The following is a 17,296-nucleotide window of genomic DNA, read 5'->3' on the forward strand; positions in this document are numbered from 1 at the left end:
AAGGATTATTTGTTGAAATGGGTAAAAGGAAACGAAGGAAACTGCACTTGAGCTGTGTTTCTCTATCTGCATTTGTATGTATACAGGATGGAGGTATTATATTTGAAAAACAGCATCTCACACATAGGTTGTTTTCAGGATGAGTTTGCTCTGTGGAATGGTTCACATGTTGCATGTAAGTGCGTCTTCCCCTTATATATGTACATATACAGCCATATGCAGGAATGCCTCCGTTTATGTGTGGATACGGATGAACATAGTAGTGTGTATATATGACTGCCAACTCTGTATGGCAATATGCATATATACTAATTTGAATGCATTGGCAAATTCCTATTGCTTGCTATATATTATGTCCCAAATGAATTGTTCATTGTAATCTTTCCTCATTTGCATTACGATATATCAGATCCAGTTTAATAAATATTGCTTTGAGATTAATTACTTTCTGTAGCACTCTTTCCATTTTTCCTTTCTTCTTTCAATAGAATAGTGAAAAATGGTTAAAAACTTGTGCCAAATCTTTTGTCTTCAGAATTATGCAAGGGATTTTTACCTATGATTAAAGATTATTAGGTTCTATTTGTTCTGTGATCTACCACCTCTTCTTGAAGAGTAATTCATCCCTCACAAATACAAATGAAATTATAAAAGCACCTAAGCTTTGCTATGATTGAATAAAACGTATGAAATGTGTTGAATTTGCAGTGTATGGAATGAAATAAGGTTTGCACAATGGTGTCTACTCCTGTCAGTCTCTGAAGGATAAAACTACAGTTGTGAAGTGTCACTTTCCAAGCCAGCTATCCAAGCAGTTACAGGAGTCAGTGCTGCTCACATGTAGGGCTTATCAAAAGATTTTGATATGAACACTGAGGATTATTTTTCTGGTTTACATGCCATGTTGACAAACCAATATATGGTAAAAATCATTAAGAAATATATGAGTTTGCATTTCTCTTTGTCAACTACAGCACAGCCTAATACTGTAATCTTACTCAGCTGCCCAGTCCACCTCCTGTGGATTCATTATTTAGTTTCTGTATTCAGTATATCAGGAAAGTTTAAAAGTCATTGTATGTGTTTTAATATTAAAATTTGTCATTGCCAAATCAATTTTTTATATTCCAAATCACGTTCATCCCCTTTAACAACACGATTAGCAAATGTTTAGCAGAGAAAATAGATGGACAGATTTAGTGCACGGTTTTCTCTCAATACGTTATTCAGTCCTGCTGGAAGTAAAATGCTTAGAGTTGTGGGGTTTTTTGTTGTTGTTGTGAATTATTGTTTTAAAGGATTAAGCTGAAATTTCTGAAGAATTTTGTATGGGCAAGAAAGGCTGTCACTAAGCATCCATGCTTTTTTGGCAAGAGAAATTAGCCTTCACTGGCTAGCCTTCACTCCATGCCGTGCTGCTCATACAGCTGGTACACAAATTAGCAAGCATAGTTAGACTCCAGAGCAAGTCATTTTTCCAGCGGGTTATTTCCTGCAAAGTTAATGTTACAACTTTTTGATATAAATGATCAGAAATTCTTGAGCATAAAAGCTTGCAGTCATCAACAGGGGTATGCAGGCAGCTTATGCATAAGAATTCCTTGACCAACAGGAATGTCCTCTTGTGAAGTCCTCTCAGGGCTCCTGAATAAGCACAGGTAGACATCTGAGCAGGCTGCAGTCAGTTCTAGACCCCCTCCTTGTTCAAACACACAGGAAACAGATTTAACTGTGCCTAGAAGAGTATGTGCCTAATGGATAGCAGGACTGCAATGAGGTCCTTCTTCACTCCATTTAAATTTAAATTCACTGCAGTGGTCTGCTTTTGTTCAATGCATGCACTATCAAAAGGGGAAGAATTGTTTATTTTATTTACTCTTCCCTCTACCATACCATGGAGGGTGTATGGCTATACTACAGAGCCTAGAGATATTGCACCTAGCTTGGGTACAGCACAGAATCTAACTCACAGTGGTATGATCTTGGCCACTTGGGACTTGGACTTCATGGGGCTGGACTGTTTCCAAGAACTAAGCTGGCACACCATTCCATAGCACTGCAGTCTTCAGTGCATACATATTCTCAGGTGAAGACTCTTCATGTCGCCAGAAATGAAGAAAGCCTCTCTTGAAGAACTTCTATTCTCTCTTCTTTCACCTGTTTTTGCTGCATTCGTGACACATGTTTAGCATCTGTCATTTTGGGGTTCATTCTGAGGAGGCTGGGGACTCCAGATCTTGGAGTCAGGCTTAGAGCATAGATGTTATTATTCACAAGTGGGCTGATATTTCCTGTTTCACTGTCTATGTTATCAAACCTTAATTCTAAATAGACTGAAAAATACTGATGGTTTGAGTACACTAATTAATTCTAAGTATAGAGTTAATATCATTTAATTTTCTGAAGAGTCTTGGCTCTTCTGATACACTCCTGCATCATGTTGTTTCTATTTTCTTCTTCCCTTTTTATGAAGAACTGAAGTGTGGAAAATAATAATGATGAACAAAAAGGGCTCAAAGGCTACTTGAGTGTAGGCAGAGGCCAGGGACACAGTTTCCAAAGTAGGAGAAGCTCAGATGCTACTTAAGATCCAGAGGAGGAGAATGGCGGCAGCATGACATTAGGCAAGAGAGTGAATTCAGGGAGAATAAGTAAAAGAAAATGAGAGGAGAAATGCTGGTGAGTATGTAGAGATTTTATGAGAGCGCTGTCAATGAGGATGATGCATTTAAAGGGCATGTGGTAAGAGTCAGGAAGCTAAAGGAAAAACCAAAAAACCATCCATGATGTGGGTTAGGAGGAAAAACTAAATTGACTGAGGGGTCAATTCAGAATGTTTTTAAGGATACACTTGAGTGTAAGTACCTAAATAACTTCACAGAAATCAAGCGGATGACTTATAGTGAGAGCTATGTGTGCACCCACGTACCCTGCTGAACTGGAGCTTTTAATGATAGCCTTTATACAGATTTGAGTGAGAGAGGAGTTGGACAAGAAAAGGTTACAATAACTGAGATACGAGGCCAGCAAACAGAAAAAGGCTAACGCAAACTGAGAGCTAAAGGTAACATATCTATGCAGCAAAGCTTTCTACAAACTTTCCTGCTTTTGTTCCATGCTCTCTGTTTTACACCAGAATGACAGCTTTTAACACTAACCTAAAACTTCAGGCCTTGTGTGTTCCAACTCTGAAGATGCGCACAGAATAAGTTTCCAAGAGGCCAGGAAAAAAAAGGAGAAAAAAAAAGGAAATAAGTTAGACTTCAAATTTCTCTTCTTCCCTTAATGGACCATTGGTCTCTCCTACCAAAAGACTTCCCAAATATTTCAGAAATACTCAGACTAAGAAGGCAGCAACATTTTCCCTTCACAGAACAGGTGTGGCATCTACAGTCAGACATTAAGACTGCTTTCATATAGTTGACAAATGAGTATTAAACTACACTAAGTCTGTAAGTCAACCAAGGGTCTGTGCACCAAGCATCATCTTGGTACCTTTATGACATTGCCAAGTATCTAAAAAAAAAAAAAATACTAGAACTGAGTGCAAATCTTGTAGAACCATAAGTGAGACCTCATTAAAATACTTTGTCCTTTTAGCCTTCTTCTGATTGTCAGTCCTCATCGCTGGGAAAACTGCATTTTCCTGACATTGGCTACCAGAGTTCTGAACCTCTTGTTTCAGTGTCAGCAATAAATGTTCAGAGCTTAACCTGGGCAACAGTGCAAAGTGCAATATTCTAGTTGTGTGGGTCAGAACTCTTTTAAGAATATTCCTTTTGATTCTGCCTTGCAAAATCAACAGGAAAAGGCACCCTAGGGAGCAGTGTACAGAAAACATCTCTCTAAACTGCTGTTTAGATAGAAATCTGAAATCAGCATTTTTAGACTACCTTCCAGCTTAGATTTGGCCCCCGTGTTAGGCAGGCTTTATGATGGCAGGATTTATTTGATTTTCACGGGATGAAAGCTTGCTTCCATGTATGTGATGCATACATGATAGATGAAAGAATGAAAAATAGCTGTAAATTTTAGTAAATTTTAGCTGCTAACCCTTAATTTTTCAGCAAAACTAAGCAAATAATATATTATGCACATATATTTCTAATTGGGTGAAGTACATTGCTCTCTTCCTCAGATTGCCAACATGTTTTTTTTGTTATCGATCTTGGGCACTCTCCCTCTGCTTTCATACCTGCTCATACCACATCGGTTGTCAGTATTGGGAGTGTTTGACATTGCTGCTGCCATTGTAAATTGAAAGATGGAACTACAGGCCAGATTGCTTTTATCTGTTTTCTAGTTTTGATCTTTTCATCTGCTCTTTGCCAAGTAATGTCAGCCCTGATTATTTCTAACTTGCCAAAATTCTGATCGGCTTTTAAACAGGTGACATTTTCCTATAAAAAGACTCTACCACAAGCATGTTTCTTTTTCCAGCCCCGAATGTCACCTTTTTTCCCATAATTACAGTGGTCTAAGTGACACATTTCTGGACTACTGACAGTTTTAAAGATTTGCTGTTTGTGGGTATTGCAATTACTGTGCATTACCTTCTCCCTTCTGAGAGGAGTGAAATTATTTCCATAGATGTTGCTGCCTTCACAGTTTTGCCTTTGATTTTGCACAGCTGGCTCTAGACTGGATCTAGATTTGGAAGTCGCTGGGAATAACTTACAGTCAGGCAAATAAATAACTTTGGAACTAGCTACTGCTGTCACTTAAATGAAATCTTTCCTAAACTTTTGCTGTCTTGCCTGGAAACATTCTCAAAAACTTGTACCTCTGCTAGAGGTTGTAGGCAGGTGTTCTTGTTCCCTGGGTTACTTACAGATGTTAATAGCACGTTTTCTTGCATTTGTTCTTACATGTAGATGTGTCATTTAGACCATGGACCAAATCCTGTGTGCTACTGTGCCTATAAATTGGGCACTGCACATGAACCAATAGGCACACTGATGGCAACTGAGGTTTGTATACTTCATTTGGGATTTCACCTCTTCAGGGAGAGAAAGAACAGGTTGGAAATGAGACCAGTAAATGGACTGGAAAACTCTGAGGTCATTGTTTCCTTGTTCTACCTTCCGCTTTGTGTTTAACACCACAGATATCAACAAACACTACTGATCTAGACACCTTTCAGTTTTTTGGCAGATTCTGTACGAGTAAATAATAGTTCCTCATTTCACCTTCTCCTTTGTTTCAGAATAAAGACCTAGGAAACACCACAGGCACAAACCAGTGATCCACTTGTGGTCTCACTATCTTTATATTATGTCACAGACGCTTCCAGAGCAGACTTACCCAAGTCTTCTGCAGTCTTAGAAGGGAGACGCGCACAAGGCTTTCTGAACACTGGCTACATACCTCAGTATTTCTGATGTGAGTAGGAAGCTGCAGAAATGTGTCAGCCTGCATGGTAGATCTCTGGAACTAAAAGAAGTGTAGTATTATGAATTATGTATCTTTTTTTTTTTTTTTTTTTTTTTTAAGAAGGACTAATTTATTGGTAACTTTAGGACAATTGTTTTTTAATTTATGCATATTTACATAATTACTTTTTTTTTTAATTACCTACATAAATTAGGAGCCTGAAGCAGAAATTTAAAGAATGGAAGGAACAAGAGCAACAATAGACTTCACAGTCAGTCTCCTTTAAGTCCTTAGTATAGTCATGAAGTTAAGATACAAAAGCATTTGCAACAACAACATAGTGGGCAGAGAGTATAAAAGAGAGGCCATGCCATTAAGGCAATTAAGAAAGATTAAGATTGTTTGTGGTGGAAAGACCCATTAATCAATAGGCCAGAAATCACAGCATGTAGAATATACTTCACAAAAAAAAAAAAAAAAAAAAAAAAGAAAGAAAAGAAAAAGAGAGAGAGAGAGAACAAACTGGCTAAATATATCCCGTACCAAAGGTTACGGAGTTCTAATTAATGAGAAATCATATTAATCTCTCAGATATTGTTGGCTCCATAGTTAGGTTTTCCAATTGCACAAGTAGGAATTATGCTGATGGAATGCATCCTAACTGATGCAAAACTGCTATTTAAAAAATATCTGTCCGCAGCTCACATCACAGACAGGCAGCAACATCTGAGAAGGGAAAGCAGAGCTGACTTGAGGGAAGAGGTGGATGGTTCTCAGCATTTTGTAGGGTAGGTACAGTTATTACAATTATTCATTGCTAGTAACAATGACAAACAACACCCCATTCATGTACCTAAAGCTGCTCTACAAAGAGGGCATGATGCTTGTCAGGAGGACGGGTAATTGAAAATCCTTGCATTTGCAAAATGCCTCCGGACATCTAGTACAAGTCTTCATATGGTAATGAGAAGAGGAAACAAAGTGGGAGGGTTACTGCACATGCTAAAACTTGCACCTGAAATAATTGAAAATTAGTCTGAACTGTCATGTAATCAGAATGAAGCTGTAGGGCGCTCAGCTTCATCTTCAGCAGCAAGGTGGCCATACAGTTCCAGCCCTATGAATACAGTTTGAAGGAACAGCTACAGGTGGGCACAAACTGCTTTGCAGAGGGTTTTGTACAAATAGCTGCAGATGGGTGGATTTATTTTTTTTTCTTTATTTTTTCATATTTTAGCAAACCAAAGAGCAAAGGTAGAAAGAAGTTTATTTGTTTGATTGTTTTTTCCAGGAAATGTGTGGCTCCACCATTTTTGAATTTATGAGTAACTCCTAAAATTGTCCCTTTAGAAATTTCTATTTAGACTAGAATTTGGAAAAATTATTTTAAATTTTCAGAACTATTAAGATGAGATATTTTAGTCACCAAACCATTGGTTTGCAATGCAAGCATTCTTGAGAAGTGTTGTTTCGGGGGGCAAGGGGGAAGGAGGTGTTATTTTTTACTTAAATATTAATTGCTGTAAGAAAAATCAGTGCACAGCTGAATATGACTTTTCATTTTCACCTTTCCTATTCATGAAGTCACTACTTTTTTTTTTTTTTTTTTTTTAATTAGTAAAGATATATTGGGTTATTATCACTAGAAATGATTGTAAGAGGTAGTATGGTTTAAGAAAAGAAGGCTGCTCTTTTGCTTACTCCCATATTAGAGTAATAAATATCAGATAAAAACTTGATCTACTGCAGGTACTCTGGGCAATGCTAGCCAGCTCTACAAAGAGGTCAAGGAGACAGAATGACTCTTTAATTGCATGCAAAGCTACAGGATCCTGGAATTTCTTAACCTCTACATGCTTCATTACCCATTTATTAAGGAGCAATTCATACAGTTCTCAGAAAAGTACAGTGATACAACAAATCTTCATAAAGCATTTGATTTTTAAGCTCCTGCATCACTTAACAAAGCAACACTGTCTAACATGGGGCACTTTTGTTGTAACTTCTAATGTCACTTTCATTTCTGTTAAATCTGTTAGAGCTTGGAAAGAATGAGCATTTGGTTCCCAAACTGTTTACATTGCCATGTTCCATGTTACAAAGTAGATGATTCAACTAACACAAAGTTCTGGCTGCAAAATGAGTGGCAGTATGGAGTTACATGACCAGAATAATGATAGCAGCAGTAAAGGTAACTGGTAGTTTCAGATATTTGCTGGTTTCCTAAAAGGACTGGTGAGCATCTTCTTTCCATATATTCTTCATAGTTAACATAGTGCAGCATGGTAACTTTTGGCTGAACAATGGAGAGCTGGCAGTCTCCTTGACTGCTGAGAGCAGTCTACATAGCAAACTCATCGTGCTTTTGAAGATCTTGCAGTCTGTTTTGATACCAAGTGTGTGCCATTGTTTTGGAAGGCAAATGCACATTAGTAGATGCTTATTCTCTGCAGAGAAGCCTGGGGTTTTATCATATTGGTACAATCGATATTTTATCAGACAAATATTTTACTGCTGATGTGTGGGTGGGTGTTCCTCTGTCACAGAATCTGAAGATATTAGCGAGTTTTTGGCTGCTGTGCATGTTTTCTGCCATTCTTCTACACACAATCGCCTTGCTCTTCTCCTATTGCATTTTCTCAATTTTACTACATAAACACATCTTCTATCATATTGTTTATCCATGCATGGAGCAAGAAAATAATCTGACTGCACCATTCTGGACCTCTTGACATTTAGAGAGAGTTGGGATTTAGACAGACCATAGAAGAAGGAATTGCACAATTCAAGATGAGAAGTGATTAAGACATGAACAAGGATTTCAGCAGAAGCAAGGTCAAGGTAAAGATGAACTCAAGCAGAATTTCATAGGTAGGAATAAGCAAGAGGATGAGAAAGACAGTCTGGTGCTATGAAAAAGCCATTTAATGTTTTGAATTTTGCACTGGTGGGATAGAAATGTAAAGAAATATAATACCTTTTAATTATGCTGTGCTAGCCAGGGCATAGAGATGCTAAATGCTTAGTGACACGTTGCTGTAGCTTCCTATACCTCCCTCTTACCTCCTTTTCCCTCCTCTCAATCCATTTCCTTATATGGGAAATGCTAGGCACTTGAATTAAACATTTTATATATTACAGCTGTAACAAAGAAATTCATCGCAACTGACTGCTAAAATTTTGTTTACTTCTGTTCTCATGAATTAATACAGCTCCCTAGTACCAAAGAAGTAGCCATAGTATCTTATTCCCAATATCTGACTGTGGGAAGAAGAAATACTTGCACAGAAATCACATGTAGCTTCTTGGTCAGCTTTGTTTTGCATTTCCTATCAACTGCCCACCTATGGCAGCTCTTTGATGGGCTGAATAGCTTGTAGGTGTTTGGTTTGCTAGTGAAAAAAGCCCAAGCCCAGACAGAGAGAATCCTCAGCCCCTGCAATGGGGCAGCTTGTCATGTGTTCATACTATGGAGAGGAGTCTGAAAAGAGAAATAGCAAGGGTAGAGTGCAAATCTATGGAAGTGACATCAAGGCTGATAGACCTTTCACATTTTGGCACTGCCAGCTTTGGTAAGATTTCTTCCATGTTCTTGGTTCAAAATCTCAGTGTGGTGCTTTTTGATGCGTGTATACTAATTTCACTGTAGATATTAGCCAAACAAATTGTCTCTTCCTACTAGAAAAGGGGAAATAGCTATATAATAACGTAGATAGCCATTTGAAGGAATATTTTCATTCACTCTGCAAAATGGATTTTTTTGTCTCTGGGCACCTGCATACAGAGGGAAAGAATTTTTGTGTCCAAGTTCTTGATCTTCTTTTAGGTTAAGCACTCTCACTGATTACCAGAGCTCCATTTAAAATGGAGGGAGGCAACCTCTTCACAAACTGGCTGCCATTTAGGGCCCTTAGGGTGATGCAGTGACTGTGCTGATGAGAAGCATCGTGGGCAGCACCAAGTTACCCCCTCACATGTTACTGAACATGCACTATCCTAAGCATTGCTAATGAAGGAAGAAAGGTAATTCCCACTCAGCTCACTCCCCAGCTGATTAATTGCCAACACAGCTGCTGAAATCAGCAACCTTCAACACCATCAGGAAACTGGTTGGTGAGTATAGAACCCAGTGAGACAAACCGTTTTGCAAACCTATAATTCTGCGACAATTTCAGTTTGTGACTGGATAGACTACTTTGTATTAGGGATGATGGAGGCACGTGAAGTTCATGTTTGAGAGGAGAGCTTGCACCATGGAATTAAAATGACTAAGACTGGTTACAAGGTATTGTTCAGCTCTCCTTTACTCCCTTCACTAGCTCAAAATCAAACCACATAGCCCAGCTGCCAACATGATTAACAAAAGGCTCAACCTTTTATGAACAGAACAAGCCTTGCTATGCTTGATTCCTTTCTGTAACATGTAAGTCTTTCTCAGTAGCATGATGTTCAGTGAGCTGTTATCTATGCATGCTTCTCACCCTGGCTCCAGGTAAGGCATTTTTCTTTTTAAAAAATACTTCTAAAAGCTCCTGCAAATAAAGAGTTATTGCCAGTTATAGTGCCAGGCAATAGTGATAATTCTATTTGGGCTGTGTGTTAAATTAATTAATAAACTTAACAGTAGATGGATATGGGCTTATTCAGACACTGTGTTTCCTTCTAAAGAAAGTAAAGATGATTTGTTCCAAACTTACATTTTTAGTGTGTTTTGACTGTAGATTTTTATATAAATAAGATTAATATCTTCCAATAAACTTTAAATATTCCATTTTCTCTCATGGAAGCATGAGAGATGTATCAGTCCTTTAAAAACTTAAGCACTCTCCACCAACAACACACAGTTCTACCTCTATTTCAGAAGGAACTCTACACAAATATGAGCAGGCCTACCAATGGGCTTGAAGTTATGCATGCCTTGAGACAGAGCACATCAGTTCCATTTGTTTGAAGTTTCTGTGAAACTTCAGTCTCAGGTTTACTATTGTAAATTTCTGCATTCTGATGACTGAAGTAGGAATCAATACTTATGAAATTAAAATTCACTGAATGAACTGTATTGGTGTGAGCAAGTATTGGAGTCAATGAAAATAAACTCAAAAAGTTCAGCCGTGGCTATACAATGGAAAGCATCTAGTTATTCATTGTTCATTGCCCAGTATTTTTATAACAAATGAGGCTTTAAGAAACTGTGCATAAGAATGGTGCTGATTAAAAAAAAAAATTAACAAAATCAAAAGAATCCCTGTCTAGGTGTGTCTTTGTGAAATACAGTGTCTTTCTGAGCTCCATGTGTATATTTATTTGACAATTGTTTGCATAACCTAAGAGATCAAAGAATAAAAGGTTGATATACACAGGAAAGTTTTTCTGAGATGTTTTACTTCTTGATGTACAGGCAATCTAAACATTAATATTTGTCATGTTCTAATTTCCTTATTCCCGTGCCAAGCTTGGAACCGCTCAGAGTTAAGACTCTTCTGTTTTGCTTCTGTTATGTATTGTTTTATCTGCTTTCACTTCAGCTTTTACAGTGCCACCTAAAGAAGCAACTGTGCATGATTGCTTTCCAGCTTCAAACTGTGATTTGTAGAGGAAATAAAATTCCTGATGTGTTTCTGAGGGCGGAGGTGGGGAGTAGATATCTGCATGTCCATTTTAACATATGATCAGCATCTTATGATCCCTGTCTTGCAATTAGATCTATGTAGTTTCTCTTTCTGCATTAATAACCACTGATTCAAAGTATTTCTGTAACTTGTGATGCTTCTCTGAGTGGTTACACCGATGAAGAGGCTGAAGTTTTGTCTAGACAGTTAATGTCAAAATCGTGTCTTCATAAAATGACATAATGTGAAGATATATTTGAAAAAAAGCAACGCTGCTATCATAATAGCAACTACATTGTTGAACACTGGATAAGCACAATCTGGACATAAGAAACCCAAAGAGTTCTGATGAAGGTTGCAAGGCCATAAACAGAACTGTTTTGTGTGAAAACTCCCAGGACTTCAGGCTCAGGTATTACTGATACTGAATCTTTTCTTGAGGGATGGTACTGTTTCAAATGCCTTTATGGTTTGTGATCTGTGATGGTATATTTCACCCAAGTGACAGATCCCTCATCCACATGGATGAAGAAATCATGCTAAGTTCTTAATGACAGTAAACTGATATTTTTTTCTGGTGCTGGCAAAATTTCATATACTGATGTTTACTTTTACTTCTACTTTTTTTTTTTTTTTTTGGGGGGGGGGGGGGGGGGGGGGGGGGGAGGGGGCAGAGTGGAATTAATTTTCCAAATCAGGAATGGTAAAGTGAAAGGGAATTTTGCTGCTGAGTTTAAGCACAACTGGGTGTTATCCAGAGGTTAAATTCTTTTCCTGATTAACGTAAGAACATAATAAGACCATAAGAGGTACAATGGTTCAGAACAAAGGTCAATGTAGCCCAGTATCCTGACCCCAGTGATGGCCAAAAATGGGTACACGGAGAAGAGTAGAGAACAGGCCTTGCATATCTGATGCCTTGCATATCTGATTCCTTCCTCTAAGCGTTCTCCCATCTCTCAGCTACAAACCACTGAACAATTTCCCAAAAGGGGTGTCGTTCCCAAGTATTTAAAAGCCCTCTATATTTTTCAGTTCTATAATCTTGCCTGGCTTCCCCTTGAGTCTATGGAACTTTACATCTGCTAACTGATGACTAATGGGAGCTGGGCACAAGGATTTTGTAGCAAAAAGTGTCATTAAAGACTGAGGTCTAATACTTCCTTTTCCTCTGTATTTCTGATAGCATAATAGCTCTACAAATCTGGTGACTTACAAGTCTTACAAGGAGCAGCTGAGGGAGCTGGGATTGTTTAGTCTGCAGTGGACGAGGCTCAGGGGAGACCTCATTGCACTCTAAAATTTCCTGAAGGGAGGTTGTGATGTGTGGAGGGCTTTTGCCTCTTCTCCCAGGCAACAAACAGGACCCAAGGAAATGGTTGCAAGTTGTACCACAGGAGATTTAGATTAGACATAGGGAAAAACTTTTTCTTTCAGAGAGTGATCAGGCACTGGAATGGCTGCCCAAGGAGGCGGTGGAATCATCGTCCCTGGCAGTGTTCAGGTGGTGTCCAGATGAGTACCTACGAGATATGGTTTAGTAGCTTGTGGTGGCAAGGGTAATAGAAGGATGGCTGGACTAAACGTTGTAGGTCCTTTCTAACCTTGTGATTCTGTGATTCTATACTAACTATATAATGAGAAGAAGTGAGACTGTATTCAAAATATGACCGCGATTTCTTTAAAATATAAATGCAGGCATTGTGATCTGAGACAAATAAAATGGAGTGGATTTGGGCAAGATAATATTATCAACTAATAAACTGTTGATAAAGGAGTAGGCTGTGGATTGAATGAGAAGATACTCAGGCTGCTCAGGCAGTGTGCTAGGGGCAAGGAAAAAAGGCAATTACCTTTGAATTATTCAGATCTGAACAAAAGAAGAATAGCTGACAGAAGCCTGTGGACATTTCTGAACCTTGCCAAGGAGCAGGCAGACGTGAAATGAGATATCTGTTCAGTGGCAAAATTCAGTTAGGTTGCTCTCAGCCCAGATTACAGTAAATTCTTGCATCTATCTTCCTTGATTTTTCAAACATTTCCTTTTTTTTTAAATTATTTTTCATCTCTTATTTATAATGATACCAGTTAACTTTTTGAGACCATGTTAGCCATTTACATTTCCCCATAGTATATATGTGAAACATGCCACTGACCAAATGCAAACCTATCTACAGCAAATCCTCCTGACTGTAAGTGCTTGCAAACAACAAAGGCACTCAAGTATTCTGATGATGTGGATTGTGTAAGGACCTACGTGGCTAGAGCAAGCAAATCTCTTATTTTCTGTGCCTACTGTAACCAGCCATATCTCCTGCTGTTCTGAATCACTAGGTTCAAATCACTGGCTTCCATGAATCTTGTAGTTGGAAATGAAGACAGAAAAACTCTAATGGGTCATTTTGGACAGCCTCCTGCCAGGTCATGATTATTCCCTTCAGAGCTATGGTAGTGCTTGATGAGCAGCATCACTACCCACCAATGAGGCAACATTGACCACAAACAGAAAGAGGATACGTTTGAATGTCGTCAACAAATATCTTCATCTGTAGCCTGAGTTTTTATTCTATGTTGTATTTACTTTTTTTTCCCCCTTGTATTGGAAAGACAGGAAAACAGAGGTTGTTTTGAAAAGCTCCAGAAGAAACCCGTTAAACCATCAAACTACTGAACTGATTAATTTGTGTTGGTTTTGTTGTGTTTAAATAATGAGGAATGCTGTAAGATAACCACAATCAGATGTCTTTGAGATGTCTGCACATTTTCTGCACATGGCATTTTTTTCTGGTTTTGCTTGCTTTTGTTTTGTTTTTATGAGAAAATGTGTTGATTCTGTAGAGCAGGAGATCTTCTGTTACCTACCAGCTGGTCTCTTGTGTCCCCCAGAGAATGTCTCATTTGACCAATGGGTTGCTCTTACTGTCTGATAACTTACAGATCATCCTAATGTCATCTGATCATACAATTGGCAATTTTTCCCTCAGAAATCCCTTTTAATAAGATTGTCTCAGTCAGAGTGATGTATATAATCTAAATTTCTGGGGACAACAGAATCATTTTCTGGAGTGATGTCAAATATATTTGTTACCTGAACAAAGTGCCAGAGGTTCTAGAAAGCTTATTATGCCAGCCTGAAAGAGTGTGTTAGACCAACTCTATAGTTCATAAAATCTGATGGGGTGAGACCCACGTGAGGGAGAGGGATTGTCAATGTTAGTCTTAAGTGTTCACTTTTAATGAGATTTTCCAAGCTTGCAGTATCAACATTCTCAATCTGCAAGTCCTTTACAGTCCTTAATGGTTTCTGACTGCACCCATGGCAGTAGTTGCGAATGTTTTTATCTAATCTACTTGGTGATGAAGCTGTATTCAATTTCATCTTGTGATCAGATCTCTGCAATGCACCGACATCATTTATATCACAGGACCGGAGTCAAACTTCAGCTGTGGTTTATTTGTGAAAGGGTGTTTCATAAGCAGCCTTCAGCATCTCCGCTCTGTTATTTGAAAAGAATTTTTCTGTACTCTTTTCCCTCCCTCAGAACGTTATGATCCTTATTAAAGGAACTATCTCCCTTTTTGTGTGGTTCTGTGTCAGTAAAGATGAACTGATGTGCTTTGAGGGATCAAGACTGTCAACCCTGACTCTGATAGGTGGCTTCTTGGCTACTAGAGCTACACACCTTATAACCTCTGCAGAGCTGCAGACTCCCAGGTAAAACTGTAAAGCTCAACAACTTGTGCAAGCTTCAGGAAGAGGGGGAACATGCCAAAAGGATATAATGACAATGCGTTTTTATGTTCTGAATGGTGAGGATTTGAGAAAATCTTTGTTCTCATGACAGACAGTTATGACTGAATGTGAGACTTGACAAGTGTATTTTTATATTCCAAAATAACAAATAAGACACTTTCTGCCAGACCACAAATCCTTCCATCCAGCCAATTTCATCATTCTATCAGCGTTACATCTAATTTGCTTGGGGTTATGTTTTTGTGCATATACGTAAACCATTCTTAAAGAAAATCAAAATGTACATGTCTGTGAGAGACAGTGTTTTCTGTCTTTATCTAGCAATGTCTCATAGCTCTTCAATTCCATTTTCCAATGTATTTATTGTGGCAGGTAATATTTGAGACTGAGTGGTCTAGTTTCTACATATCCTTTTTGTGTTACTTTTGCTGCTTCCCTGGCAAAGCATGACCAAGGTACATGGCACACATCCTCAAGTGGTTCAAGGCTAAGAAAACATTTTTTCTTTATAAAAAAATGTTCCTTTGTGACAGTTTTAAACAGAATTAGATTTTCTGTGGTTGGGTAAAGAGATGCATGGCTCATAGTAAAAATATCTGTCCTTTATTTTAGGAAAACCTTCCAGTCCAGGACATTCTGTTACCCTCCGTTGAGCTGAACTTAGACATGAATGGCACTTAGGTACATGCTGTCCTGAAATTACATACTTTCCTGAATCAGAGCCCAGGTGAGATGGAGTAGGAGTGTGGATGGAGTAGTTTCATGTGCTGGTGATCAGGGAGGTGTGCAGAGAGGACAGTGTGTATAACATTGCTGGAGCTCCAAGAGAAGCTACAGAGCCCATTGGGACCACGTGGCTCTCAGTGGCAGAAGTCCCCACTTATTCAGCTAGGGCGGGCTTGGACCCAGTATTTGTAAAACATAGGCTCATTATCCCCAGGTTTCTTACACAAAGATTACTACTGCAAGATGTAATATGGCTTTTCTCTGAACTGACTATTCTTATTTGTCGAGCAAAATTGCCCGTTTTTCTCCTTGACATATTTACACAAAGCGCCTTTTCTTTTTCTTGTCTTTTTAGGTAGGATTTTCTGTCAGCATGTTTTATTTGGGAAATAGCATGTGACACTGATGGATCTTCCCCTTTCCTTTCTTTTCCTGAAGGAAAAACACCTGCAGCATGGAACAGCCCTGGAAAAGTTAAATAGGAGCCTGTGTGCTGTGATGTGCTGTGGTGGTAAATATATCCTAGTGTACGCTTAGCAATATAAATATGTAAATATTTTATAACATGTATACTTACACCTCCTACCGCTATTTTTCTTGCAGAGCATACACTCAAGAAATGCACATCAGGTAACATGCATCTGGTGTAGTGGTGGGAGTCTGCTCTGCTAATAAAATACTGAATATGTAAATCCCTCCACTTCTTATAACCAATGCTTTAGGTTGCATTTACTGTAAACAAAGATGTATTTTTGAGGGCAGTTGGTTTGAGTTTATTGTTTATGTAAATCTCTCAGAATGTGACATAGCCAGATAGCTTCCTATGTTGTGCTGATCCACATTTTAGGCCAGCAGCCAAAGTATTTTATCTTTTACTTCATTATAGTGATCTTCCAATTAGCTGTGGTCTGTAATACCCTGATTTTGGTGGCAGTGGTTTGGGGAGGATTGTTTGATAGTTCTGCTCGAGAGGCAAAATGAGGGGCCTTATTATAGAAAGTGCAGAGGTTGTGCAGTAGCTGAGTTCTGTTGCAAAGTTTGCCGATAAGGGAAAACTGGCCCTTGAGCATCCATTCTATTCTGTATATTAACACTTCTAATCTGCACTGCTGATAAAACTGCAAGCCATTTGCCTTTGGAGGAATTAGTTCTGCCTCACTTGTGTAACCAGGCGATGGTGATTAACCTTTAAACTGTCCAATATTCTCAGCAGACTCCTGCTCCAGATTAGAAACTATTTAGTTATGACCAACTAAATTAACAACATTCCCTCCTCTGAAGAATAAGATTTGGAAGGTATGCATTTTAAGGTGGAATGTGTCCAATGTCCTTATTTATACAGAGCTTTTGCAACATGAAATGCATTTGTCATTTAAGAAGAAACGGGAAGGAGAAAGCGAGATTGATTTCAGGTTGAAACAATCTACAATTAGTTGTATCCAGGCAGATGTTTGCTTGATTGTGGGTTAGGGTCCTACTTTAGATGGCTTAAACCTGATTCTGACTTTTCATTCCTAAATAAAACTTACAGAGCAAGGGTAAAGGGGGCAGGATGGTGCCCTGGTAGGGGCAGGAGTTTAGGGAAAAAAGATATCCTCTCTCTGAGAGGAATTATCTCAATTCTTGTGAAGAAAAATTTTTAAAGTTTGCTAACCTTCCCATCACAATGAGACAAAACAAAAGATTTTGTACACAGTGGTGACAGACCAACACAACCAATGGACTTTAGCTGCTGTGATAACCTAGTACCGCACCATTGTATCTACATATTTTAAATGTGTAATTTATCAATTGAAACATACCCTTCAATACACGTGCCATAAAAGAAAAGAGC

The 17,296-nt window shown here is 38.5% G+C and overlaps 1 long non-coding RNA gene across 1 annotated transcript; it reads left to right on the top strand.

Annotated features, from left to right (window-relative positions):
* The first annotated feature begins 15,353 nt into the window (after nucleotides 1-15,353).
* LOC107311133 lies at nucleotides 15,354-16,994 on the top strand. Its single transcript, XR_004306634.1, has 3 exons — nucleotides 15,354-15,463; nucleotides 15,901-15,973; nucleotides 16,066-16,994. It is a non-coding gene; the product is annotated as an uncharacterized LOC107311133 (long non-coding RNA).
* The last annotated feature ends 302 nt before the right edge of the window (nucleotides 16,995-17,296 follow it).

Source organism: Coturnix japonica, chromosome 3 (assembly GCF_001577835.2).
Source record: "Coturnix japonica isolate 7356 chromosome 3, Coturnix japonica 2.1, whole genome shotgun sequence".
Taxonomy (NCBI): Eukaryota; Metazoa; Chordata; class Aves; order Galliformes; family Phasianidae; genus Coturnix; species Coturnix japonica.